The sequence below is a fragment of the Sorex araneus genome, chromosome 2, assembly GCF_027595985.1.
Source record: "Sorex araneus isolate mSorAra2 chromosome 2, mSorAra2.pri, whole genome shotgun sequence".
In the NCBI taxonomy this organism is placed as follows: domain Eukaryota; kingdom Metazoa; phylum Chordata; class Mammalia; order Eulipotyphla; family Soricidae; genus Sorex; species Sorex araneus.
Genome location: NC_073303.1, coordinates 245,197,089 through 245,223,434, shown reverse-complemented (window position 1 = coordinate 245,223,434; position 26,346 = coordinate 245,197,089). Strand labels below are relative to the sequence as shown.

At 47.7% G+C, this 26,346-nt stretch overlaps 1 pseudogene; it reads right to left on the bottom strand.

Moving 5' to 3' along the window:
• Positions 1-11,013: 11,013 nt before the first annotated feature.
• Positions 11,014-20,728, bottom strand: LOC129401825 (protein Wiz-like; annotated as a pseudogene).
• Between the last annotated feature and the right edge of the window lie 5,618 nt (positions 20,729-26,346).

Sequence of the window (26,346 nt, the reverse complement as noted above, 5' to 3'; positions counted from 1 at the left end):
GGGAAGCAGGCTGAGTTCTGGGCTCCAGAATCACGCCCAAGCTAAATCATTAAGTTAAAAATAACCCAACTTAAATTCTAAGAAATTGGCAACGTTTTAATACGATGTCATTCAATTCCCCTCCCCTAGCCCCCAAAAGTCTTCATAAACAAGAAATTGACAAACATCTCTGATCCGGAAATTTCTCAGGTTCTCTCTTTGTCCAAATGAGGGGTGGGACACCATTGGGTAGAGCATGACAAGAAAGATTACCCTCCCAAAAAATTTAATTAAAATAAATATTTTTTTAAATGAGAATCCCTAACTTGGGGCATTTAGCACTGTGAATCACAGTTTTGAGCCGGAGATTGCTGGACAGGCGAGAAACGGGCGTTTACCCTGGGTTATTAGTTCCGAGTCTGGCACCTGTTCCCCACAGCAAAAGCATTTCAGACACACACCCCTCCCCGGGGAGTCTGGCCCTGACCCAAGGGTGACTCTGCCTGGACTTGGGGAGCAGGTCCAGGAGCTGTCAGGAGGAAACTCCCCAAGACTTTCTCAGTGAAGACCCGAACCCTATCCCTGATGCCGCCGGTATAGACGCCTCTACCGACCGGGCCCACAATATGCTGGTCACCAGCCACCAAATCCGACTCGCCCCCCAGGACTTCACCCCCACCTGCCAGCGGGACCCTCAGAGTCTCGGCTGAGGCCCCACCCTCTTCACATTCCCTTCCTCCCCTGGCGCCCTCCAGGCGAAAGCAGCCCCCATCCTGCTGACCTGTCATCTGGGGATTCTTGGGATTCCTGGGAGGCTCGGGAGGCTCGGGATTCAGAGTGCAATTGCCTAGACCTCATCCTCGTGATTTAGAGTCAGCGACTAACCACTTGGATGGCGAGACAGGCAATGAGCCAAATCCCGCCCCAGGGCCAGAAAATACCCACGGACATGCCTCCTATTGGTCCACGAGGTGCCCCGCTCCTCTCTCATTGGCTGTTGCTAAGGCCCAGAGCCAGGAGTACCGGTTTCTAGGGGCGGGCTCAAAGGCACGTGTTCTTTACTCAGGAAACCTTTCAGTTCCCGCCACCAACTGTCACTGGGGCTGGCTCCAGCCACCAGCATCTCTTCTCTATCCTTAGAAGCTGACCGTTAGGCTACAGATCCTGTGCTTCGTCAGCGGAGCTAGTCCTCCAATGCTGTTTGTAAGCCTTTCCGCATGTTTTCCAAAGCCCAGAACAAATACCCAGACCTTGGCTCTAATTCATTAGAGGGCCTCAGTGGAACCTGTATACCAGAGTTTTAGGAAGAAAAATCAACCTTAGGACATTTGAAGTTTAACTTTAACTAACAAAGAACTGCTTAAGGGTCCATAAGATCCACCTGCCACATTTGTATTTGGGGCTTTATCACTTCCTCATTGAGAAACTTTCTACAAGACTTGCCGTGCACGTGACCAGCCCGAGACTTTGACTTTGGCATCGGACACAGCGAGTGTTGATCTACCCGTTACAGACGTGACTCTCCCAAACCCTGTGATCCTGGCTCAAATAATAAAGAATCTCAGACAACCCTGCCTTTCCTCGTTTCTTTCCTTTGTATTTCTGGGTCTCGGATGCAGGCTGACAAAACCAAAGGTGACTGACAGTTACCGGAATTTTACATTCAAACTAATACACACACCATCTCCATCTTTGTTTTCTTTTATCTTGAAATTGTTTTCTTTTTTTTTCTTTTTTATTTTTTTAATGAATCACTGTGAGATACAGTTAGAGACTTACAAACTTTCATGATTACTCTTGATCTTGAATTCTTTTGAGGGGAATAATGTGTGGTTTACCATAAAACAGCTCTGGGCATGTTGTATAGTAATCCCTCAATGTAATAATCAGGAAGATTAAGGTGTTTTAAGGAGTGACTGAGAAGTTATATATTTCTCATTTTCTACATTATGGCTTGCGATACAGATGCTGAAAAGTCATCATTTATATCCCTTTATCTGCTTTCAACACTCAGTTCTTGTCCAGAGTGATCATTTCCAACTAGTGTTGTCATAGTGGATCCTCCTCTATCTTAACTACCATCCATTCCCCACACCATTGACCAACCATTGACCAGTCCTCCTGGCTTGAAACTTGTCCATTTAGATTCAATTCAATTAGAGCAAGACCGCTTTACCCAGGAGGCATCTGGTCCTATTTTCCCAATTGCAGACCTTAGGGCAGTTTAGTTTTTTGGATTTTCTTTTTCTGCCTGACCCCAGAGGGTCCTTCTAGATCTCGGAGACAGAAGCACTGTTTTCCTCTGGTTAGAGGCTATCAGTATGTGTTGGCCCCATGAAAAAATATAATGCCGGTAGATGTTACTGACAAAGGAATAAGAAAGATTGAAGACAATGTACACAGAAGTTTCAGGTCAGTGATGTTCCTCTATGAATATAATGATTGATAAATAATATGAAATTCTCCAAACATCTAGAAAGTATAGCATCGAAAGTGAACCCTAGGGCCAGAGTGATATGGATAGTGTGCTTGTCTTGTATGTGGAAGATCTGGATAAGATCCCCAGTGTCCCATATGGTCCACTTGTGCACTGCCAGGAGTAATTCCTAAGGGCAGAGCTAGGAATAACCCCTGAGCATCACCAGATCAACAGGTGTGACCTCGAAAAGACAGTAGTAATAATAATTAATAATAATAATAATGTCCATCACAACAACTTCAGAAATGTCTTAATGATTGTTAAATGAAGGTAGTCAGAAAAAGGATAAAGACAGGATGATATCAATTTTATGTCGCATTTAGAATAACTGAATGAGGAAATGAAATGTTTTAAAAAGGAGGATGCTCTTATCAACCTTAGCCTCAGTGTAGATGGAGGAGAAGGAAAGAAAGAGTGGAGGGAAGGGAGAGAAAAGACAGATAAGAAGGAATGGGGGCCAGGTCCGAGATTCAGTTACAAAGTTGTCACTAAGGAAAGATAGAGGTAAATATCCAAACGACAGTGTCAATAACACTGAAATCAAGAGACCCAAACTTTCACAACCAAACTTAAAAAGCTGCTTGTCCACAGGGCAGGGCTGGAGGTGGGTTGGGCATACGGGCAGGAGCCTAAGAACGTTGGTGGGGGACCTTGGCACTAGTGGTGGCCAAAGCTCAACTATGAATAACTTTGGAAATCACGGTGCTTTAATTTTTTTAATGTGTGATTGGAAAATAAATTTTAAAAAGAAAAGAAGAAGAAATGCCTTTGATGATTATATTTTGTGGAGAAGAAAGTCAACGAGAAGGGAGTACATCATACTTAAACGCTTCTGCACTGCCAAGAAACAACGGCCCAAATTAAAACCCTCCCTCACTGAACGGGAGACAATATCTGCACAGCATTCATGTGACAAAAACAGAAATATGCAAGATGTGCGGACATTTGCAAAACTTAGCAATAAATAATACACTCAGCACTTACTCCTAGCTCTGTACTCAGGGATTACTCCTGGCTTCGGGGACCATAAGTGGTGACAGGGATCAAACCCAGGCCAGCCTCCACAATGTGCAATGCAAGCTCCCTTCCCACTGTCTAAGTAATCCAGCCCCTGTCCACATAGCTTTAATGGATGGTTTCAGGACCTCTGAGCCTGCCTGGAGTGATCTCTGAGCAGAGCCAAGTGTACCCCTCTTCCCCCAAAAGAAAAGAAAAACAACAGCAAAAACATATCTTCCCCCTTTTTACCATTCCTTTTTTGGGTCTCCTGTTTCTTTTGATCTAGTGGCATAGATCTCTCAGACTACCTACCTTCAGATGGATCCAATCAGCCTTACTTAGTCTAGGGCAGGCAAACCTCACTCAACTTTGACCCCTCAGCCTGCCAGGAGAAATCTCTGAGCAGAGCAAAGTGTGGCCAACTTCTTCAAAAAAGAAACACAAATGGCCAAAAGGCACATGAAAAAATGTTCCACATCGCTAGTCGCCAGGGAGATGCAAATCAAAACAACAATGAGATATCATCTCACACCGCACAGACTGGCACACATTCAAAAGAACAAAAGCAACCCGTGTTGGCGTGGATGTGGGGACAAAGGAACACTCCTTCACTCTTGGTGCGAATGCCGACTGGTCCAGCCTTTCTGGAATACTATATGGAAAGTCCTTCAAAAACTAGAAATTGAGCTTCCATATAACCCCCAATACCACTTCTGGGAATATATCCCGAGGATACAAAAAAAGCACAGTAGAAATGACGTCTGTACCTATATATTCATTGCAGCACTGTTCACAATAGCCAAAATCTGGAAACAACCCGAGTGCCCTAAAACAGATAACTGGTTAAAGAAACTTTGGTACATCTACACAATGGAATACTATGTAGGTGTTAGGAGAGATGAAGTCATGAAATTTGCTTATAAATGGATAGACATGGAGACTACCATGCTAAGTGAAATGAATCAGAAAGAGAAGGACAGACATAGGAGGACTGCACTCATTTGTGGAGTATAGAATAACATCACATGAGGCTGACACCCAGGACAGTAGACACAAGGGCCAGGAGGATTTCCCCATAGCTGGAAGCCTGCTTCATTAGTGGAGGGGAGAAGGCAGATGGAATAGAGAAGGGATCACTAAGAAAATGATGGCTGGAGGAACCAGTTGGGATGGGAGATGAATGCTGAATGTAGATAATGAACCAAACATGATGACCTCTCAGTGTCTGTATTGCAAGCCATAATGCCCAAAAGTAGAGCGAGAGTATGGGGAATATTGTCTGCCATGGAGGCAGGGGAAGGGTGGGAAAGGAGGGTATACCAGGGATATAGGTGGTGGGGAATGTGCACTGGTGGAGGGATGGGTGTTTGATCATTGTGAGATTGTCACCCAAACATGAAAGCTTGTAACTATCTCACAGTGACTCAATAAAAATTTTTTTTAAAAGTGTGGCCCACATGCGGGGGAAGGGTGATGCGGGCTGAATGTGAACTAGAGACTGAACACAGTGGCCACTCAACACCTTTATTGCAAACCACAACACCTCATTAGAGAGAGAGAACAGAAGGGAATACCCTGCCACAGTGGCAGGGTGCGGTGGGAGGAGATGGGATTGGGGAGGTTAGGAGGGATGCTGGGTTTACTGGTGGTGGAGAATGGGCACTGGTGAAGGGATGGGTTCTCGAACTTTGTATGAGGGAAACATGAGCACAAAAATGTATAAATCTGTAACTGTACCCTCACGGTGATTCACTAAGTAAAAATTAATAAATTTTAAAAAATTAAAAAATAAATACATGAATAAATAAAAAATAAAAACTCCCTTTACCACAAAAAAAAGTGTGGCCCAGGAAACAAAAAGAAGGAGAACAAAAGAAAACAAATTTTTTTTTTAAAAAAACATAACATCTACACAATGGAATACTATGCTGCTCTTAGGAACTTGAAGTCACGAATTTGCTTCTAAGTGGATAGTCATGGAGAGTATCATGCTAAGTGAAATGAGTCAGAAATAGAGAAACAGACACAGAAAGACTGCACTCAATTGTGGAATATAACATAACATAATATGAGACTGACACCAAAGGACAGAAAAGACAAGGGCCAGGAAGATTTCTCCACAGTTGGAAACCTGCATCATGAGCTAGGGTAGAAGGCAGCTGGAATGAACAAGGGATCACTAAGTTAATGAGAGTTGGAAGGGTTGTTTGGGGTGGGAGATGTGTGCTGAAAGTAGATAAAGGACCAAATGTGATAGCATCTCAGTCTCTATATTGCAAACCAGAATACCCAAATGTATAGAGTGAGAGAGTATGAGGGAAATTGTCTGCCATAGAGCAGAGGTAGGGGTGGGGTGGGGTGAGGGTGGGTACTAGGGACATTGGTATTAGAAAATGTGCACTGGTGGAGGGATGGGTGTTTGATCTTTGTATGACTGAACTCAAACATGAAAACTTTGTAACTGGAGCTCATGGTGATTTCAATTAAGAATAATAATAACAAATGAATAAATAAAAACCAACATAGCTTCCCCTTTTCACCTCCCCTCTTTCCTTGCTTAAAGACTGATGAGAGTCGGTCCCTTCCTACAAGCTTGTGTGACGTCACTGAGGAGCAGCTCATGAAAGGTTCTGCTCTACTCAGTATAGCCTCTCGCCACCAGTCAAGAACTGCAGGAGTGTAAGTACACGGTTGGGGTGCTGGGATTTTTTTTTCTTGAATCTAATTTTCATTGAGCAAGTTTAGTCCATTTTATTTTAGTTTTGTTTTTAGTTGGGGAGTCACACCTAGTGATGTTCAGGACTCACTTCTAGCTCTGCACTCAGGAATTCCTCCTGGCATTTCTTAGGATGTAGAGGATCAAACCCAGCTCGGTCACATGCCAGAAAAGCGCCTTACTCCCTGCACTATCTCTACAGCTCATGAAAGGCTGGTTTTTATCTGGGATGAACTGGAATGAAGAAGCCATTCAGAGGGACACACCAACCAACATCCCTCCTCTGCTGGAAGGTCGCTCTCCAAACTTGCTTACTTCATTCATGCCCACAGTACTATTGCTCCCATAGGGTCCCCCAAATCTCACCTTTGAAACAGGACACTTCCAATTTCCTATTTAAAATAAACATTCTCTTACTAGATCACAAACCTTTTGACAGTGCACTTAATTTCTAAAATGCTACATAACATAGCCTTTTCACTTAAAATGTGAACTTAAAGGTTTTAATAATCTCCCTTGCACACGTATGCATGACCAAATTTTTTGGAGGGACCACACTAAATAGTGATCATTACTACTGGCTCTGAACTCAGGAATTAGTCCTGGCGATGCTTGTGGGACCATATGGGATGCCAGGAATAGAATCTGGGTCCAGGGCATGCAAAGCCCTGTACTGTATCTCTCCAGCCCCTACATGGTAAATTAATAACACTGACAGATCATCAATAATATTTAGCCTATGAATTTTCAATAACTTCTGACAGTTACACATTAAAAATGTTCACAAATCTTGTCAAATGATTAAGTATTTCCAGATCAAAATGTGTAAAGAGGGCAGGAGCGATAGTACATCTGGGAGGGCATTTACCTTGCATGTGGCCAATCTGGGTTCAAACACCAGCATCCTCTATGGTCCCCCAAGCGTGCCAGGAGTGATCTATGAGTGCAGAGCCAGGGGTAAGCCCTGAGCACAACCAGGTGTGACCCAAAAATAAAACAAGACAAAACAAACAAACAAACAAAACCCCGTTTAAAGAATGGATCAACAGGAAAGAGTCTGCTCTACCCCTAAGAAGTCACAGTATTAGACATGAAATTTGCCTCAAAATACTATACAAATAAGGCTGATAAAAAAATTTTGTAAGAGAAGTATGAAACGAGCAATTATCTCAAGCTTTATTCTACATGCATTTCACTGCTCCGTTCACTATAAAATTGAATCATTTGTCCATTGCACTAAGTTCCCAAAAATAGAAGGCAGAGATTCGAGTGTTTTCATTTTCAAAGGATGTTTCTTTGGATCCTTAGTATGGTCTGGCAATGGGAGAATGAGCGACAGTAGAGCAGGTAGAGTGTTCAAACCTTGCACGAGGCTAAAGCAGGTTCGATCCACGGCATCCCATTTGGTCCCCGGAGCTCTGCCATTCCTGAGTGCAGAGCCAGAAGAAACCCCTGAGCATCATCAGGTGTGACCCCAAACTAGCCAAAAATCACTGTATCGCTGTCATCCTGTTGTTCATCAATGTGCTCGAGTGAGCACCAGTAATGTCTCCCTCCATTGTGAGACTTGTTAACTGTTTTTGGCATATCAAATACGCCATGGGGGGCTTGCCAGGCTCTGGTGTGTGCGCGAGATACTCTCTGTAGCTTGCAGGGCTCTCTGAGAGGGGCGGAGGAATTGAACCCAAGTTGGCCGTGTGCAAGGCAAACACCATGTGCAGGTTGATAGTTTTTATACTTAAGATTTATCATTTATGTGTGCTGATAGTAGACTATACACCAAACGTGATGGCCACTTGCTACCTTATTGCAAACCATAGCACTCAAAAGGAGAGAGAGAGAGAAAGGGAATGTGTCTGCCACAGAGGCAGGGGTCAGGGGGATAGGGTGGAGATAGCCAGAGGGGTTCTGAGAACATTGGTGCTGGAGAATGGGCACTGGTGGAGGGATGTTTAGGAAGCCATATTTCAATCCTGGCTCTTATCTTCAAGTAAGGCAGAGCCTGGCACTTCTCAAACAGGGGCCTAATTAAAACTTCTCTAACAAGGTCGCCGTTACTGACCTTACTGACCTTACCATTCCACTAGCTGACACCTGTGCCTGACATGATAGATGAACATGCACGATCTGTGATTGACTACTGTTTGTATGGGGTCCAGGCACGCGTACCTGCCTCCCAGCAGGCAAGTATAAAATGCTGTAGCTGCCAGTGAATAAAGCGCTCTCTCTCCTTTTCTCCTCCTCCCTCTGTCTCTGCGTCTGTTCATTCGGCTGCGTCCCCTCCTCAGCCCCACAAAGGGTCCTACCTGCTGGACAGGGCAGGGCCCTCACAGGGATGGGTACTCGATCATTGTGTGACTGAAACTCAAACATGAAAGCTTTGTAAGTCTGTAACTATATGTCAAGGTGATTCATTAAATTATTTTTAATTTTAAAAAGGAATTATCATTTATAATTCTTCTTTTCCTAAGTCAGTTCAGACTTGGTTGTTCCACAATAAATCCCAAATTGAGAGAAGCCTTAGAGAAAAGCAATTACTCTCCAAAAGTTGTCAGAGATACTTGATCAGTTATGAGAACTTTTGATTTCTCTGCGAGTAGCCAATTATGCCAAGTTTGTTTTCTGCTCTGCTCCTGCAGGACTCCGAAGACTCAGACTGACGTAATGGGAAAGTTTCTGAAGTGAATACCTGAGGGGGACTTGCATTAAAAACTTTTCTAAATTGATCCATTTGCAACTCAGACAGTAATTTTTGGGTCCATGGGCACATCAGAAAGTTTCCTGAGCTCCAAGTGACAGGGTCTCTGGGGACCAAGCCGCTGGTGTTTTTATAGCCCTGGATTAACACACAGGCATTCACCTGCAGCCTGGCAGAGGGTCCCGTCAACTTCGCCAGCCTCAGACTCAGTAAGTACCTGCTGTCTCTGCGCCTGCTCAAAGGAAGAAACAGGGATTTTTCTTTAGAAAATTTCCTTTCCCTGGGCTGGAGAGATAGTGCAGGGCGTAGGGCATTTGCCTTGGACACAGCTGACCCGGGCTCCAAAATCCCCAATATTCCATAGGGTCCCTGGAGCACTGCCAGGAGTATTTCCTTAATGCGGAGCCAGGAGTAACCCAAGTATCACTAGGGGTGACCCAAGAAAAAAAAAAGATAAGAAGAATTTATTTTTCCTGATCCTGTTTTTGTGGGACACTGGGGTGCATTTAGCATTAGCTTTCTAATGCTAAACTCACCCAAGTTCCTATACTCACATTCCTTTATACTGATTATATTCTGGAGGTTTTTTCTTCTTTGTTTTGTTTTTTCCTTTGAGTCACACCAAGTGATGCTGAAGGGTTACCCAGCCTCTGCACAAAGGAATTACTCCTGGTGGTGCTCAGGGGACCCTAAGGGATGGTAACTGGTCAGCTGTGTGCAAGGCAAGCAGGAATTACTGTGGTCATGCTCAGGGGATACTGGGGATGGAATCCTGGTGGACTGAGTGAAAGGCAACCGCCCTACCCACTGCACTGTCACTCTAGCCCCATCAATTTATTATTTTCTTCTCTGCAGTTTCAACCATATATTTTGTTATGCTTTGTATTCTTCTGTTCTTTCCCTTTTATTTAATTTTGGTTGTTTGGGGGCCACACCAGCAGTGCTCAGTACTTACTCCTGATTCTGTGCTCAGGGTTCACTCTTGGTGGGCTCTGAGGACCCTATACAATGTCGGGGATTAATCCCAAACAAACCATGAGCAAGGCAAGCACCCTATGCACTGGACTATCACTCTGGCCCCTTTGATTGATCTTAATCTGCATTTTCAGTTAAAAATATTTTTAAAAACTTTATGGTGGCCAAAACTAGTTCTTAGAGTAACACAGACCAATTCACTAAGCATATTGACATCCTCACTCATCACTTTTACAGCAACTCTGTTCTCCTTTCCACTCTGATTAACCTTAGTTTTCTGAGTTCAGTTTCCTTTCATTTATTCCCCCCCACCTCTATATGCATTTCTCATTAATTGTTAACTTTTCTCCCAAATGCCTTTTTATATATTTTTTCTTATTTCCTATAATCTAATAACCAAAATTTTAGAACAGTTGGGACTGGGACTGAAGCCACAGTGCAGCGGGGAGGGCTCTTGCTATGATTCTAGCTGACCCAGGTTAAGTCCCCGAATCCCACAGGGTCACCGAGCCACCAGGATTGATCCCTAAGTGCAGAGCCAGGAGTAAGCCCTGAGCACTGCCAAGTGTGGCAAAAAAAAAAAAAGAAAAGAAAAGAAAACCAACAAAGAGTATTAGGACTACCTTATCTAATTCAGCTTAATTAATTAATTTTAAGGTTGTTTGAGGTTTATTGTAATAAATTTTAGAGGTTTTAATTGGTGAGAATTGTCTACTACAATACCATATGTTCTGATTCATCAATGATTTATGGACTCAAAGTTTTTTTTTCTGCCTTACCAAAACATCTTTCTATGAGTTTAAAAAAATTTGAGGAAGAATTTCAATCATCAAGTGAAATTACTTTTTTCAATTAGAGTATTTTATCGGAGAAATAATGTTGAAAATCCTTTAACTTTGCGACTATTTTGTGAATTGTGTTATCACAATATTTTTGGAGGTTTCAATATTAACCAGTGTAGATCATTCATTAATAGTGAATCAAGAAATCTAACAATTGTTAATTTTCAATATTTATCCTCTTTATTTCTTTATCATATGATGAAGATATAATGGAATAAGGTGAACTTCCGATAGTTTATATGTTCATACTTTTTTTTTTTCTCTACACAAAACGCGTTTTAAAAAAAGTGATGAGCTATACATAGAAAGAAAGCAACAGAAAAAAGTGGGGAGGGCGGGCGTGGGGGAGCCCACCACAACCCCTCCCGCCCAAGCCCCAAGGCTGGGGCACTTGACCTGGCAGGGGGCAGCTGTCAGCTCTGAGCTCTTCCTGCTGGGGAAGCCACTGGGGGGCGAGGCAAGCAAGGGTTTCCGTGGCCTCCTGCTCAGTAGGGGCTCCCGGCCTCCCCTGAGCAAGCAGCTTGGCGGGATTTGGTCGCTCGACTCGGGAACTGGGGGGCTCGGCAGATCCCAGATCTCACGAGGTGCGTGCATGCAGGTGTCGCGAATGAGTGGGTCCATGGGGACAGGAGTGAGCCAGGACAGGGGGTCTTTGGAGGCACTGGGAATGGCCATCGAAGGCAAGCGCAGCCCAAACTGGCTGCCCCCCACGAGCCAGGAACCCCCACCCCAGGCCCCAAGTGCTCTGCTGGGGGCGGGTGTCCCGGCTGCAGTGTGCCCGGCCCCCTGGGGACGGTTGGAGGCTCTGGCTTGCTCCTTTGGAAACGGAAAGGAAAGAGGGAGGAGAGGGTGCAGGAGGGTGTGGACTGCGCGCGTCAGGGCGCCTCGGCCACGGCCGTCTGTGCCTGCGGGGCGGGGGGCTCTCCGGGAGGGGCGTCCACTCTGGAGAAGCTCCTGTCCAGGATGCGCCGCAGCAAGTGCCGCGCCCCCTCCTCCTGGGTGGACAGCGGCCCCCGGAACTGCGCCTCGCAGAACCCGGCCCTGAGGGGACAGACGTTGCCCGCAGACTTGACGAGTGACGTCTGAGGGGGTCGTGGCCCCGGGGAGGGGGCCGGCCGGACCCGGGGCGGGGGCTGCCGACCTCCTCTCGCTTCTGTCGCAGACCGCCAGCGTCCTCCCCGCCCGGGCCCCAGAGGCGCTGGCCGGGCGCGCTTGCCGGCGCTCACACTCGTTGCTGCTCGGCCGCTGGTGCTCCTCGGCCTTCCCCGTGCCTGGAGGGCCGAGGCCAGAGGCCGCTCGCTGCCACCAGCCGCGCGCCCAGCTCCAGCCCCGGCTCCCACAGGCGCTGCGCCCCCCACAGCCAGGCCACCGGGGCCACCCCAGCGGCGGCCGCTCGTCACCCTCACGCCTGTGGCCGGCACCGCGGAGCTTCCTGGTGCAGGGACGGCCGCCCCGGATGGAGCTGCGATGGGCGCCCACCTTTGGGGGCCGCCGCTTGGTCCCCTCGCTCAGCGTCTCCATGGGGGCCTCATTCCCGCACCGCTCGGTCACCCCAAACTGCCTCAGGGGCGCCGCCCGCGCGAGGCCGCCAGCGTCTTGCGGGTCTCAGAGTCGAGGCCGCGCAGCTCGCAGCAGGCGCCGGTGGGCGAGGGGGCGGCCTTGGCCGTGAAGGGCAGCTCGGTCTGGCGCGGGTCTTGGCCGTCACCTCAGGGGGCGGGCGGGGGTCCTTCCGCAGGGGCCGCTTGGGGGCCACGGAGCCTCGGGAGCCGCCGGCTGCCGCCTTGGCACGGCTGAGGGGCGCCAGGATGAGCCCGCGGGGGGTGCGGCCCCGCCCAGCGCCCGGGGTGCCCGGCCGGCCCGCCGTGGGCACCAGCGGCAGGGCACCCTGCACGGCCCGGCCACCCGGGGAGGCCCGTCCTGCACCAGCGCAGGGGCAGGTCCCCGGCCCGCGGCTCCTTCTTGACGAGGCGCGGCTGGGGCTTCTGTCTGAGGGTCTCCCGCAGGGTGTCGGTGGGCGAGGCAGCGACAGACACTCGGTGACGCCCATCTGGCGCAGGGGCGAGCGTGCGCGGCCCGACAGGCCCCTGCGGTGCTCGAAGAACTCAGGGCAGAACTCACAGTGGATGTCGCGCGCCGGCTCCGGGCCTGAGATCGGCGCGGGCGGGGCGAGGGCCCCGGCTCAGGCTCGGCCTTGGGCCCGTCCCTCGTTGGCGGCGCGTGCGGAGCGGCTGGGCCCTGGCTCTGGGGCCTGGGCGGGGGCGGCCCTGCCGGCGCGAGCTTCGGGCGCCCCACGCGTGCGGCCCCGCCGTGGCCTTGTTGTCCGCTTTTGTCACTGGGCCCTGGGCGGTGGAGCGATCTGTTCATACTTATGATCTAAAGTGATAAGTTTGGCACCTTATAGATTTGTTAGAATAACCTTGAATCAATTAGGGGCTGGAGCAATAGCACAGCGGGTGGGGTGTTTGCCTTGCAGGAGGCCGACCCTGGTTCCATTCCCTGCATCCCTTAGGGTCCCCTGAGCACTGCCAAGAGTCATTCCTGAGTGCAGAGCCAGGAGTAACCCCTGTGCATCGCCAGGTGTGACCCAAAAAAGAAAAAAAAATCGTTCTCCCTTTATTTATCATTTGCATACTACAAGATTTTTTGGTTTCTGTTTGGAGCCACACCCGGTGGTACTCAGGGCTTACTCCTGACTTTGAACTCAGGAATTACTCCAGGTGGGGTTTGGGACGTAAGGGATACCAAGGATCAAACCGTATCAGCTGCGTGCCAGCCAAGCGCCCTCATGGGACGCTGTGTTATCACTCTAGTCCCATGTGAGATGATTGCTTGGTTGGTTGGACTTGCTTTTTGGGTCACACCTGGCAATGTTCAGGGGATTGGCTGAATCTTGGCTCTGCACTCAGGAATTACTCTAGGGGGTGCTTGGGGACCTACGAAGTGCCGGGATCCAACGGGTCAGACGAATGCAAGGTAAACACCCTCCCGGCTGTACTCTCACTCCAGCCCCATGAATGAGATTTTTCAAGGAGAGAGCTGCCTGTCTCACTTGTCCTTTGGTAATCTGACTTATTTTGCCAAATGTTAAGTCTGCACTGCACTGTAGCATTGTCATCCTGTTGTTCATGATTTGCTCAATTGGGCGCCAGTTTGTCTCTGTCCATTTGTCTCTGTCTCGTTCTAGTGTAGCCCAGTGGCGTCTGCTGGCTCCAGGAACACGAAGTGAGGCCCATTATTGTTACTGTTTTTGGCATATCGAATATGCCAAGGGTATTACAGGCTCTGCCATAATGCTAAGTCAATTCTGTTAATATGTTTCTAAAGTGATGATATTCTACCATGTTTGTGAATTCCCTAATGGTCTTATGCTGTTTGCCTTGTGTTCCTTATTGCTTTTAGGTCACACCGGCTGTGCTCAAGGCTTACTCCTTGCTCTGTGTCGGGAATCACTGCAGCTGGGGCTCAGAGGATATGTGGTACCAAGGGATCGAACCCAAGACAGCCGTTGTCAAGGCAAGTGTCCTCCCTGCTGTGCTATTGCTCTAGGTCTTCTACTTATTTATTTATTTTTTGCTTTTTGGGTCACACCTGACGATGCACAGGGGTCACTCCTGGCTCTGCACTCAGGAACCACCCCTGATGGTGCTCAGGGGACTATATGGGATGCTGGAAATCGAACCTGGGTCAGCCACATGCAAGGCAAACACCCTACCCACTGTGCTATCGCTCCAGTCCCTCCAGGCCTTTCCTTATACTATTTTGAAAACGTTGTTAATAATTTACATGCATAGTTTTGTACTTCTTTAAATAATAAATGATGACTGAAACCAGGTTTTTTTTTTTTTTTTTTTTTGCTTTTTGGGTCACATCCAGCGATGCACAGGGGTTAATCCTGGCTCTGCACTCAGGAATCATTCCTTGCGGTGCTCAGAGGACCATATGGGATGCTGGGAATCAAACCCAGGTCGGCCGCGTGCAAGGCAAACGCCCTACTGGCTATGCTATTGCTCCAGCCCCGTGAAACCAATTCTTAAAATAATCCTTTTGCTTGTTTCACTCATGAGAAATATTGTGAAACTTTTGCTGAGTATCACCAGGGGTAGAAAATAGAACAAAATTGTCATTAGCAATCAGTATAAAATAAACTCTTTTTTTTCTTTATTTTCCACCCCTGGTGATACTCAGGGATTACTCCTGGCCCTGCAGTCAGGATTTACTCCCGGTAGTGCCCAGGGAACTATATGGAATGCCAGCCATTCAAGCCCAGGTGGCCACGTGCAAAGCAAATGTCTAGCTGCTGTACTATGGCTTCAACCCTAATCACAAATTTCTATAAAATAAGTAGAATAAGAATATGTGACAATGGCCAGGACCTGAGTGAGATGTGAGAACTAATAAATGTGAGAGGGTGAGGGGATGGGGACTGAAAATGGCTTTCCTCAGCATCGCACCACCAAATGGAGCAGGGTTGGGTTAGGCACTGCCACTGCGATTAGCATCTATGGAGGGAAGACAGTGATTTGGGCTCAATTAACTTTTCTACAGGGAACTCGACAGAGGTTGTAGGTGGATGACAAGTGTTTCAAAATGAATGACTGAGAATCGACTGGAAGTAGGCTCGTGATCAAAGGGAGCACTCCAATCCTTGGGTGCAGTATTTAAGGGGCAGGAAGAAGAGAGAGACACACACACAACAAATTTCTTTGTGTGTGTGTGTTAATTGAATCACTGTGAAATATAGTAACAAGTTTCCTTGAGGGAGTTACAGTCATACAATGTTCCAACACCCATTCCTCAACCAGTGTACATTTCCCACCACCAATGTGCCCAGTATCCCTCCTGCTACGGGTCCCCTTGCGCCTGCCTCTATGGCAGGCACTTTTCATCTTTCTCTCTCTGTCTCTGTCTCTGTATCTCTATGTCTCTGCCTATCTCTGTCTGTCTGCTTATCTGTCAGACTCTGTCTGTCTCTGTCTCTGCCTCTCTCTCTCTCTATCTCTCTATCTTTCTCTCTCTTTATGGGCATTGTAGCTTGCAATACAGATACTGAGAGTCTGTCATGTTTGGCCCTTTACCCACTCTCAGCACACATCTCCCACCCAGAGAAATCTGTTCCAACCAGCATTGTCAATAGTGGCTCCTCCTCTAAACCAACTGCCTCTCCTCCAGCCCTGAGACAGGCTTCCAATCACGAACCAATCCTCCTGGCCCTTCTTTCTACTGTCCATGGTTGTTAAACTTAAACTATATGGTTTTTTTTTAATCCCACAAATGAGTGCGTTCTAATTCTGTCCGTCTCCTTCTGACTTATTTCACTCTGCATGATATTCTCCATGTCCATGCATTTATAAGTAAATTGCACAGCACCATTTTTTCTAACAGCTGTGTTGGTATACAACATCCCATAATCTCAGGCCTAGCTAAGCCTGGATGTAAACGGGTTTTTTTTGCATATGCAAATCAACCAACGGAAACAGTAACTGTCATTTAAAGTTACAGTGACAAAAACATAAACTGTTTACATCCAGGCAGAGCTAGGCCTGAGATTATGGGATGTTGTATACCAACATTTCCCCCTTTTTTGTTTAAAATGACCAGTAGTAAACAATACAAACATTTTCACAAATCTTTCCAGTAATACCTCAAGAAAATCTTAAGAAAATCTAACCTTATTTTACAGAAATTGTTTTTCATTTTATAATACAGAGTTTATACACATTAAGCAATATTTCAGTTCCAGTCCTGGTTCAGAGACATTTGTCAACGAAGATCAACTAGTCTCTAAACAAAAACAACACTTTCATGCTATTTCTGGATGAACTTCATGGTCCAGGTTTTTCCACAATCAGTAACTGTCGAAGTACTCCTGTTATCAGATACTTCTCTCAGAAGAATCACTGGCATCCATAAGTAAAATTAGAAATTTCCTCCTTCTCAAACTTCATAGATGTCCCAATAAAATGTGCATGGAATATCATCCAGTTTCTTTTTTTTTGGGGGGGGTCACACCCAGCAATGCTCAGGGGTTACTCCTGGCTTTGCACTCAGGAATCACTCCTGGCAGTGCTTGGGGGACCATATGGGATGCCGGGGATCGAACCCGGGTCGGCCGCGTGCAAGGCAAACACCCTACCCACTGTGCTATTGCTCCGGCCCCCATCATCCAGTTTCTTATTTGAACCTATTTTATATACAGTTATTTCAATTCTCTTTTAACAGCTCATTTAATAGTTCTTATATTTTAGATATTTTAAATCATTAACCTTTTATATCAATCTTTAATAGTTTTTATCTTGGTTTCATGCTCTAATTTTACAACTCTTAATAAGCTCCAAAAAACACTCACACTTTAAAAAAATTTTTGGAGTAGGATTGCCACTTCTGATTTCAATCTGACTTCAATATTTAAACACTTAATACAGACAGACATACAGAAAAACAACAAAATCACATGCATGTGCATTCATACATACCTGATCCTGATTCTGACCCTCTAAGAACCAGAGGAAAACAAAAACTGATGGACAGAGAAAGGAAGGGCAGTCCCCAGGGTAAAAATTTTCCTGTTGGCCAATTGGGATGATCCCCTGTTTCTCAGTCCAACTAGCCTGTTTCCTGCTTATAGAATTGGATCCAAAAAGAAAAGAAGCACTTCTGTTTTTACAAAACCGGCAAAAATCCATAAAAAAGGAATCCATACTGCAGTTTTTCACTTGCTATCCATTATTCACTGAAAAGCTTTAGTCTCTTTGTAGGACACCAAAAGTGGTTTCTGTTTGCTGAAATAAAAACAAAACTTCGTCCCCACCTTTCCACCTGGCCTGGCATCCAACTCCCAGAGACTGGGTCCCTGTAAAGGACCTCAAGTCTCCTATTAATTTTATATAAATCACTTTTAATTCTGTTAGAATTTATTTATTATGAACTATCCTGAATTTCCCAATGTTTTACTAGACTTGTTACGTAAAAAACTCCATTCCACAATATCAGTTCCTTGTACCAAAATCCCAGTAGAAGAATGTGAAGTACACAACACTATCAGATTTAAACTTTCTGAAGAGTCAATTCTATCCAGCTGAGCCTTTTGTTATAATGGTAGGGGATGAAGAACTCTTTAACTTAATTTTAGATTTTATTGAAGATTTCCCGTATTGTTGAAGGGGCCCCAGGTCTTTCTTTCTATCCTTTCTCTCTATCTTCCACCTATTATAATATATACATAGATGTTATGCTGCATGGTACGTAAACCACTTCAGGCTCTTCACCCTGCCCCAGCCTGAAGTCCAGCCCCTGCACAAGAGAAAATTGGATCCTCGGAGTTTTGCCCCAGAATTGCCTCCCTGGGGCTTGTTTTGAGGGGCCACACCCGACAATGCTCAGGGCTTACTCCTGGCTCTGCACTCAAAAATCACTCCTGGCAGTGCTGGGGGCACCACTTGGGGTGCGGGAGATTGAGAACCTGGGTTGGCTGCATGGAAGGCAAATGCTCTACCCCAAGAAAGCGTTCTTGAGAAGCTCTAACTCATGGTAGAGAAGTAAATGAAGGTAATGTCCAGGAAAGATATTGAGACCTTCACTGAACCAAAGTACCTATGAATTCATGGACACTGCAAGACGCCTGGGTAAGGAATAGTGAGAGGTGGGAAATTCACCCCCTAACAGGAACCCCAAGATCGGGATAGTCCCTGGGAAAACAAGTTTAGACCAGAGGGAAGCAGACACACATGTCCAGGCCAGAATAGAATAGCAAATTGACACGTAATCTATCCTTTAAGGGTGCAGCTGATTATTCGTTTGAAATATCCGGGTCTCTGTCTTCATGCACCCCTTAATTGTGCTGTGTCTACTCACAGTGCTGAACGTGTCTGTCAGCTTCAACAGCGGCTCACATGACGGGAACCAGGATGCTGGAGCGATATGTATGAATAAATGGCCGCTCTGTGTGCTATCTGTTTGGGTGACCCTAAAGCTTGGACACTCCTGATGCGTATTCCATTCTGTGTGACCGAGCTCGCTGGTCAGAGCTCTCAAATCAAACCATTTTGGAACACTGGAGGTAATGATAGAAAAGATTCAGAGGAGAACTCTACAGAATCTGATGGTCCTGTGATTCTCTGAGACAGGATCTGGGGAGAGGCCAGAATGATTTTGTGTAAAATGGAGATCCAATATTATGATTTAAAAGACTAGAATGAGGCCAGAGCGAATGTTCATTGGCTAGGGCATTTAACTGGCATGTGGCCAACCAGGGTTTGATCCCTGGCACCCCATAGGGTGCCCTGAAAACCAAGAGAGGTAACTCCTTAGTACAGAGCCAGAAATAATTCCTGAGCATTCCTGGGTGTGATCCAAAAAGCAAAGGAAAAAAGTAAAAAGACCCGATTATCAGTATCTCGGAAATATTATGGAAAGTCATGAAAGCTGTCAAGTTAAATAGAACCAATCTAAGCTACATATGACTTAAATATATTCTATCATTATATATGACATAATATAACCTATAAGATATAATATAATAAAGAGAGTCTCTTGCCCACACGCCTGGCTGTCTTCCCCGGGCCCCTCGGAGGGGATGGGCTCCAGCTTCCCTCCCCACCCCGAGCAGAGCTCCCGATGGCTGAAGACCACCGGAACCTAGCTACAGCCATGCTGGAGGTCGGGCCTCATGCATGAAAGGTACCGGCAGAGGAACCCAGGTGTGTGTAATCCCATCAACGGCCAACATCCAGAGACTTAAAAGCAAGCTCCCAGAAGTGATATCTTTAGCCTTCTTCTCCCTCTGGGAGAAACTGGCAATCTTCTGAGAGTTTCCTGCCCACATGGGACAGCCTTGCAAGCTTCCCATGGTGTATTCATATGCAAAATCCAGTAACAAGCTGGATCTCATTCCCCTGACCCTGAAGAGCCCCCAGTGCAACATCATTAGGAGGGCTGAGTCGAGATGGACTTTCTAAGATCTCAGGGAAAGGACGAAATGAGATGTTACTGAGCCCGCCCTAGAAATTGGTGATTAACGGGATTTCGTGATTGTGATATGACATAAAATATATAATTGATTAAAAAATTACTCAACAAGATACTAACTTTAGGAGCTGGAGGGATAGCACAGTGGGTAGGTCGTTTGCCTTACACGCAGCCGACCCGGGTTCAATTCCCAGCATCCCATGTCCCCCAGCACTGCCAGGAGTAATTCCTGAGTGCAGAGCAGGAGCAACCCCTGTGCACTGCTGAGTGTGACAAAAAAGACACTAACTTTACTTCTCTGGAAATAGCCAGCTGGAATAGCTTTACAAAAATGGAAACAACAGGAGTCAGAGATAGTACAGTGTGGAGGGTGCCTGCCTTGCACATGGCAGACCCAGGTTCGATCCCCTACATCTCATAGGGTCCTCCACGCGTACCAGGAGTGATCCCTGAGTGCAGAGCCAGGAGTAATCGATGTGTAATTTTGGTTGTGACTAAAACACAAAACAAATAGAAGCAATAATTCCTCCTAAATGATGTTGATAACTCTTTAAAAATTCTTTTTTACATTAATTCTTCATTTTCTGAATAATGACAGCGCTTTTACTCATTCTACTGACGTAATGGGTAAGTCACATTCACACCAGCATTTCGTGACACTTCTCTCAAGTTCACCAACCAATCTGTTATTTGTACTTTGTCTAGGTCCTCATCCAACGAACAAGAAAGCAATGGACACAGTAACTCTTCAAGATATGGTTTGGGGAGTATTATTTTGCTTCCAATTCATGGTTGGTTTTATTGGAAACTCATTGTTGCTTATGCTATATGTCAAAACCTTTCTGCAAAGAAATAAGCCAATAGATTGGATATTTACCCACTTAACTTTTGCCAATATGATGATAATTTTATTCACCGGGGTTCCAGAATTAATGTCTTTCTTCAGAATTAGAAACTTTCTGAACGATGCTGGTTGTAAGGCAATTGTATTCTTTTACCGAGTGGGTCGGGGTCTTTCCCTCTGTACCACATCTTTCCTCAGTGTGTTCCAAGCCATCATGATCACCAACAACCATACTCAATGGGCGTGGTTCAAATCAAACATCTACACATGCATTTCTTCTGCCTTCCTCTTTTTCTGGGTACTCAACATGCTCATCTATATCCGGATCATCTTGTTAATGAAGGCCCCATTCAATATTTCTGGAATTGAAGACTTTTATGACCAAAATTACTGTATAGCACGTGATACTGAGAAGAATGGAGTGTCTGCATTCCAGGGAGTAATGTCTTTAAGAGACCTGGTGTGTGTGCTCCTCATGATCTGGACCAGCGGGCACATGGTAAAGTTCCTCTTCAACCACCGCAAAAATGTCCAGCACATCCGTAGGCACAGCCTCTGCCCACAGTCCTCTCTAGAGATCAAGGCCACCCACATCATCCTGGTCCACGTGATCTGCTTTACTTTATTTTACTGTATCAACTGCTGCCTTACCATTTATGTAGCACACCGTCATGATATACGAAAGTTAGAAAACATCACTATTTTTTTCTCCTCCTGCTATCCAATGATCTGTCCTTTCTTGCTGCTAAAAAACCTTCGAGGCCCCTTCCTGAACTGCACCTTTGGAAAGATGAGGAAATCTTCTCCACAAACCACTGCCGTCACAGATGGTGTGAGACTTGAAAACTCTCACACCATCTGTGACACAAAGTTCTCCGGACAGAAAAATTCCTCTGCAAAGGTTAAGTGATGGGGGTTTGGAGAGATAGCCCAATGGGTAGGGCACTTGCCTTGCACAGGGCCAGGAGTGATTCCTGAGCATCAGCAGGTGTGACCAGGGATTAAAAAAAAAGGGGGAGAATGTGATGTAAAATGAAAGAAAATAACATTTTTTTAATTATTGAATCATTATGAGATATTAACAAAGCCTTCATGATTGAGTTTCAGTCATACAATGTTTCAACACCCAACCACTCCCCTTCCAATGTATATTCCCCACCACCAATATCCCCAGTATCTCTCCTGCCACTGACCCTTCAGCCTGCCTCTATGCCAGGCTCTCTCTCTCTCTCTCTCTCTCTCTCTCTCTCTCTCTCTCTCTCTCTCTCTCTCTCTCTCTGTCTCACTCTCCCTCCTCTCTCTCTGTCCCCCTCTCTCTTCCTCTCCCCACCTCCTCTGCCCTTTTGGGCATTATCATTTCCCATATAGATACTGAGGGGCCATTATGTTTGGTTGTTTGCCCACTCTCAGCACACATCTCCCATGCAGAGCGATCCTTCCAACCATTATTGCCATCATGGTCCCTTCTCTGTCCCAACTGCCCTCCCCTAGCCCTTGAGGCAGGCTTCCAAGTGTTGACTCTTATCCTGACCCATGAGAAAATAACGTCGTATATGGACACGTCTCCAAGTCCACAGCTCATTGTACATGCTGAGAAAAATGAAGAGCTGAATTGAATGAAACACATTATAGAAAGCTGCACTTACAAGAGGCAATTTTTTCCCAGGTTTAATGGGTTACTCCCATCACAGTGCTCCCATTCCTCTGTGTTTCCTTGTAACCTCATTCTTTTTTTTAATTTTTTTTACTTTTTAGGTCACACCCGTCGATTCACTGGGGTCACTCCTGGCTATGCACTCAGGAATTACCCCTGGCGGTGCTCTGTTTGGGGCAGGGGTTGGGGTTCAGGATGGAAACATCCGAAATATGTTGGTGGGAAGGTGCAATAGTGGTGAGATAAGTGTTTGAATATTAGATGTAATCAAATATTGTGAACTACTTTATAAAATAACAAAAAGAACCAAAAGAACCCTCAATCAGTGAAGTAGTTCTGGTATGCAACTAACATTCTCAATAATCTTCACACACACTCCCCTAAAGACAGTTTTTTGGAGCCTTTTCAGTGGTTTATTCATAACAAACAATAGAAATTACACTACTTTGGTTCTGCTTTGGGGCTGGGTTGGGGTTGGGGATGAAAACATCTAAAATATGGTGGCAGGAAGGTCTAATGGTGGTGGAATTGGTGTTCGAATATTAAGTGTAATTAAATATTGTCAACTACTTTAGAAATGTAAAATAAAATTTTTTAAAAATGAATATTTTTTTAAAAGAATCAGATGTGCACTAATTGGTCCTTATTGATTTATTTTCTGTTCCTTCTATTTGCCGTTCTCAAAGTTTTGTTGGAATAAACAATATAAAGTAAAATGCTTAAAACAAGTAACTATTTTCAACCCCGAGCCTTTCTGTATTGTATTTTGATCCCTTACGGGGAGCAGGGGCGGTGCCTGGTAGTGTCACCCTATTGTGAAAACTCGCCGAGGTACGGGTCCAAAGGTTTGGGGTGCACTTCAGTATTCAACTTCAGTGTTGGGGGCCACCAGGGTTGGTGCTGCTGACGTCACACTCAACGGTGCTGATGCGGGGAGGGAGGAATAAAGGGAGCCCGCATTGGAACTTGGGGTCTTTTGCCAGCCTGGCCCACACCCCAGCCGGTTGAGCTGTTACCCAGGCGTGTGGCGATGTTTCAAACCCGTTTCAGTGGCTGGAGTGTTAGTACAGCGGGTAGGGCGTTTTCCTTGCACGCGGCCGACACGGGTTCGATTCCCAGCATCCCATACGGTCTCCTGAGCATTGACAGGAGTCATTCCTGAGTGCATGAACCAGGAGTAATTCCTGTGCATCGCTGAATGTGACCCCCCCCCAAAAAAAGCAGCTAAAACCCATTTCAAATGCAAACATAAACCAAGTTATCAGTGTTCATTTTAGGCGTTAAGAATGTATTTGCGCGGCTCTCGGGGGTGGGGGCAGTCGCCGCCGTCCGCGGCAGCACCGGCAGCGGTGCAGGGGGTGGGTGGGAGCGCTGAGGATCCCTGCCCGCCGTCTGTCCGTCCGCGCGGGCGTCCGCGGGCCGGGGCGCCCGGGGGACGTGCCGGCCTACGGCGGCCTCGCCGTGCCACAAACAGCCAACGCTTTCTCGGGCCGCCTGTGGGCGGGCCCGCGGGCGGGTCAGGGCCACCAGGACGCCTGCGCGCAGGGCTTGCAAGTGCACGCCGAGGCCCGTTCTGTAGCCCAAGTTAGGTTTCAGCTGCTCCGGAGGCTTCCCAAACTAGTTTCGTGCGTGCTTCGGGGGGGGCGTACCGGCAGCTTTAAAGCCTTTACCCCACCACCACCACCTTTTAGTCTCATAACTCGTGCACCTGGGACCTCACTGCACACAGCTCAAAGCCCCGTGTCAGATCCTAGCCGTGACACTGACTGATCGCCCCAGTGACCTTGACCAAGTCCCTGTCTCCTGTGCTCCAATCCCTGTGCTCAACGTAATGCCTGCCTCACATGCACTGCTCAGCGAGCTGGATGTGGCTATGCCCAGCTTGTTGCTCTGGGGACCGGCCCTGTGGTGCCAGGGATGAAAGCCCTAGTTCCCACATACAGGACATACCCACAGCCCTTGGCCCAACTTAGGGTTAAGTAATGAATGTCCTAATAAAAAGTTAGGGGGGGCGGAGAAATGGTACAGGGGAAAAAAAAAAAAGAATGTATTTGCTACAGTTGAAATAGCATCAACTGGAGCTTCTCCCCTGAGTCAAATGAAGATACAATACACACAGCTTCCTTTAAATCCAGACATCCCTATTAAAATATAAAAAGTTCTTTTGGAACCTGCTGCGGAGCCAGCACGATGGAAGAGCCCAAGGAAGCGCCCTTGGACTCTAAACTGCCCACTGAACTAATTCCGGCACGGGACCAGAGACCTCACGGCGCTGAAACAGTGGGAGCCGGGCATCCCCCAATTCCTCTAACCTCTCTCTCTCTCTCAACTCCTTCTGAACAGAGCGCAGGACCCGCGGTTTTCCTGAGCGCAAAATGGAAATGCTGAGCGGGCTGAATGAGGATGCGCGCGCCTGCGGGAGGCCCCAGGGGGCGGGGGCAGTGACCCCCGCCCACCGCGATAGATACTTAAACCCACCTCCCCCACGTGTGCCTCCTTTTGGAACCTGCTGCGGAGCCAGCACGATGGAAGAGCCCAAGGAAGCGCCCTTGGACTCTAAACTGCCCACTGAACTAATTCCGGCACGGGACCAGAGACCTCACGGCGCTGAAACAGTGGGAGCCGGGCACCCCCCAATTCCTCTAACCTCTCTCTCTCTCTCAACTCCTTCTGAACAGAGCGCAGGACCCGCGGTTTTCCTGAGCGCAAAATGGAAATGCTGAGCGGGCTGAATGAGGATGCGCGCGCCTGCGGGAGGCCCCAGGGGGCGGGGGCAGTGACCCCCGCCCACCGCGATAGATACTTAAACCCACCTCCCCCACGTGTGCCTCCTTTTGGAACCTGCTGCGGAGCCAGCACGATGGAAGAGCCCAAGGAAGCGCCCTTGGACTCTAAACTGCCCACTGAACTAATTCCGGCACGGGACCAGAGACCTCACGGCGCTGAAACAGTGGGAGCCGGGCATCCCCCAATTCCTCTAACCTCTCTCTCTCTCTCAACTCCTTCTGAACAGAGCGCAGGACCCGAGGTTTTCCTGAGCGCAAAATGGAAATGCTGAGCGGGCTGAATGAGGATGCGCGCGCCTGCGGGAGGCCCCAGGGGGCGGGGGCAGTGACCCCCGCCCACCGCGATAGATACTTAAACCCACCTCCCCCACGTGTGCCTCCTTTTGGAACCTGCTGCGGAGCCAGCACGATGGAAGAGCCCAAGGAAGCGCCCTTGGACTCTAAACTGCCCACTGAACTAATTCCGGCACGGGACCAGAGACCTCACGGCGCTGAAACAGTGGGAGCCGGGCATCCCCCAATTCCTCTAACCTCTCTCTCTCTCTCAACTCCTTCTGAACAGAGCGCAGGACCCGAGGTTTTCCTGAGCGCAAAATGGAAATGCTGAGCGGGCTGAATGAGGATGCGCGCGCCTGCGGGAGGCCCCAGGGGGCGGGGGCAGTGACCCCCGCCCACCGCGATAGATACTTAAACCCACCTCCCCCACGTGTGCCTCCTTTTGGAACCTGCTGCGGAGCCAGCACGATGGAAGAGCCCAAGGAAGCGCCCTTGGACTCTAAACTGCCCACTGAACTAATTCCGGCACGGGACCAGAGACCTCACGGCGCTGAAACAGTGGGAGCCGGGCATCCCCCAATTCCTCTAACCTCTCTCTCTCTCTCAACTCCTTCTGAACAGAGCGCAGGACCCGCGGTTTTCCTGAGCGCAAAATGGAAATGCTGAGCGGGCTGAATGAGGATGCGCGCGCCTGCGGGAGGCCCCAGGGGGCGGGGGCAGTGACCCCCGCCCACCGCGATAGATACTTAAACCCACCTCCCCCACGTGTGCCTCCTTTTGGAACCTGCTGCGGAGCCAGCACGATGGAAGAGCCCAAGGAAGCGCCCTTGGACTCTAAACTGCCCACTGAACTAATTCCGGCACGGGACCAGAGACCTCACGGCGCTGAAACAGTGGGAGCCGGGCATCCCCCAATTCCTCTAACCTCTCTCTCTCTCTCAACTCCTTCTGAACAGAGCGCAGGACCCGAGGTTTTCCTGAGCGCAAAATGGAAATGCTGAGCGGGCTGAATGAGGATGCGCGCGCCTGCGGGAGGCCCCAGGGGGCGGGGGCAGTGACCCCCGCCCACCGCGATAGATACTTAAACCCACCTCCCCCACGTGTGCCTCCTTTTGGAACCTGCTGCGGAGCCAG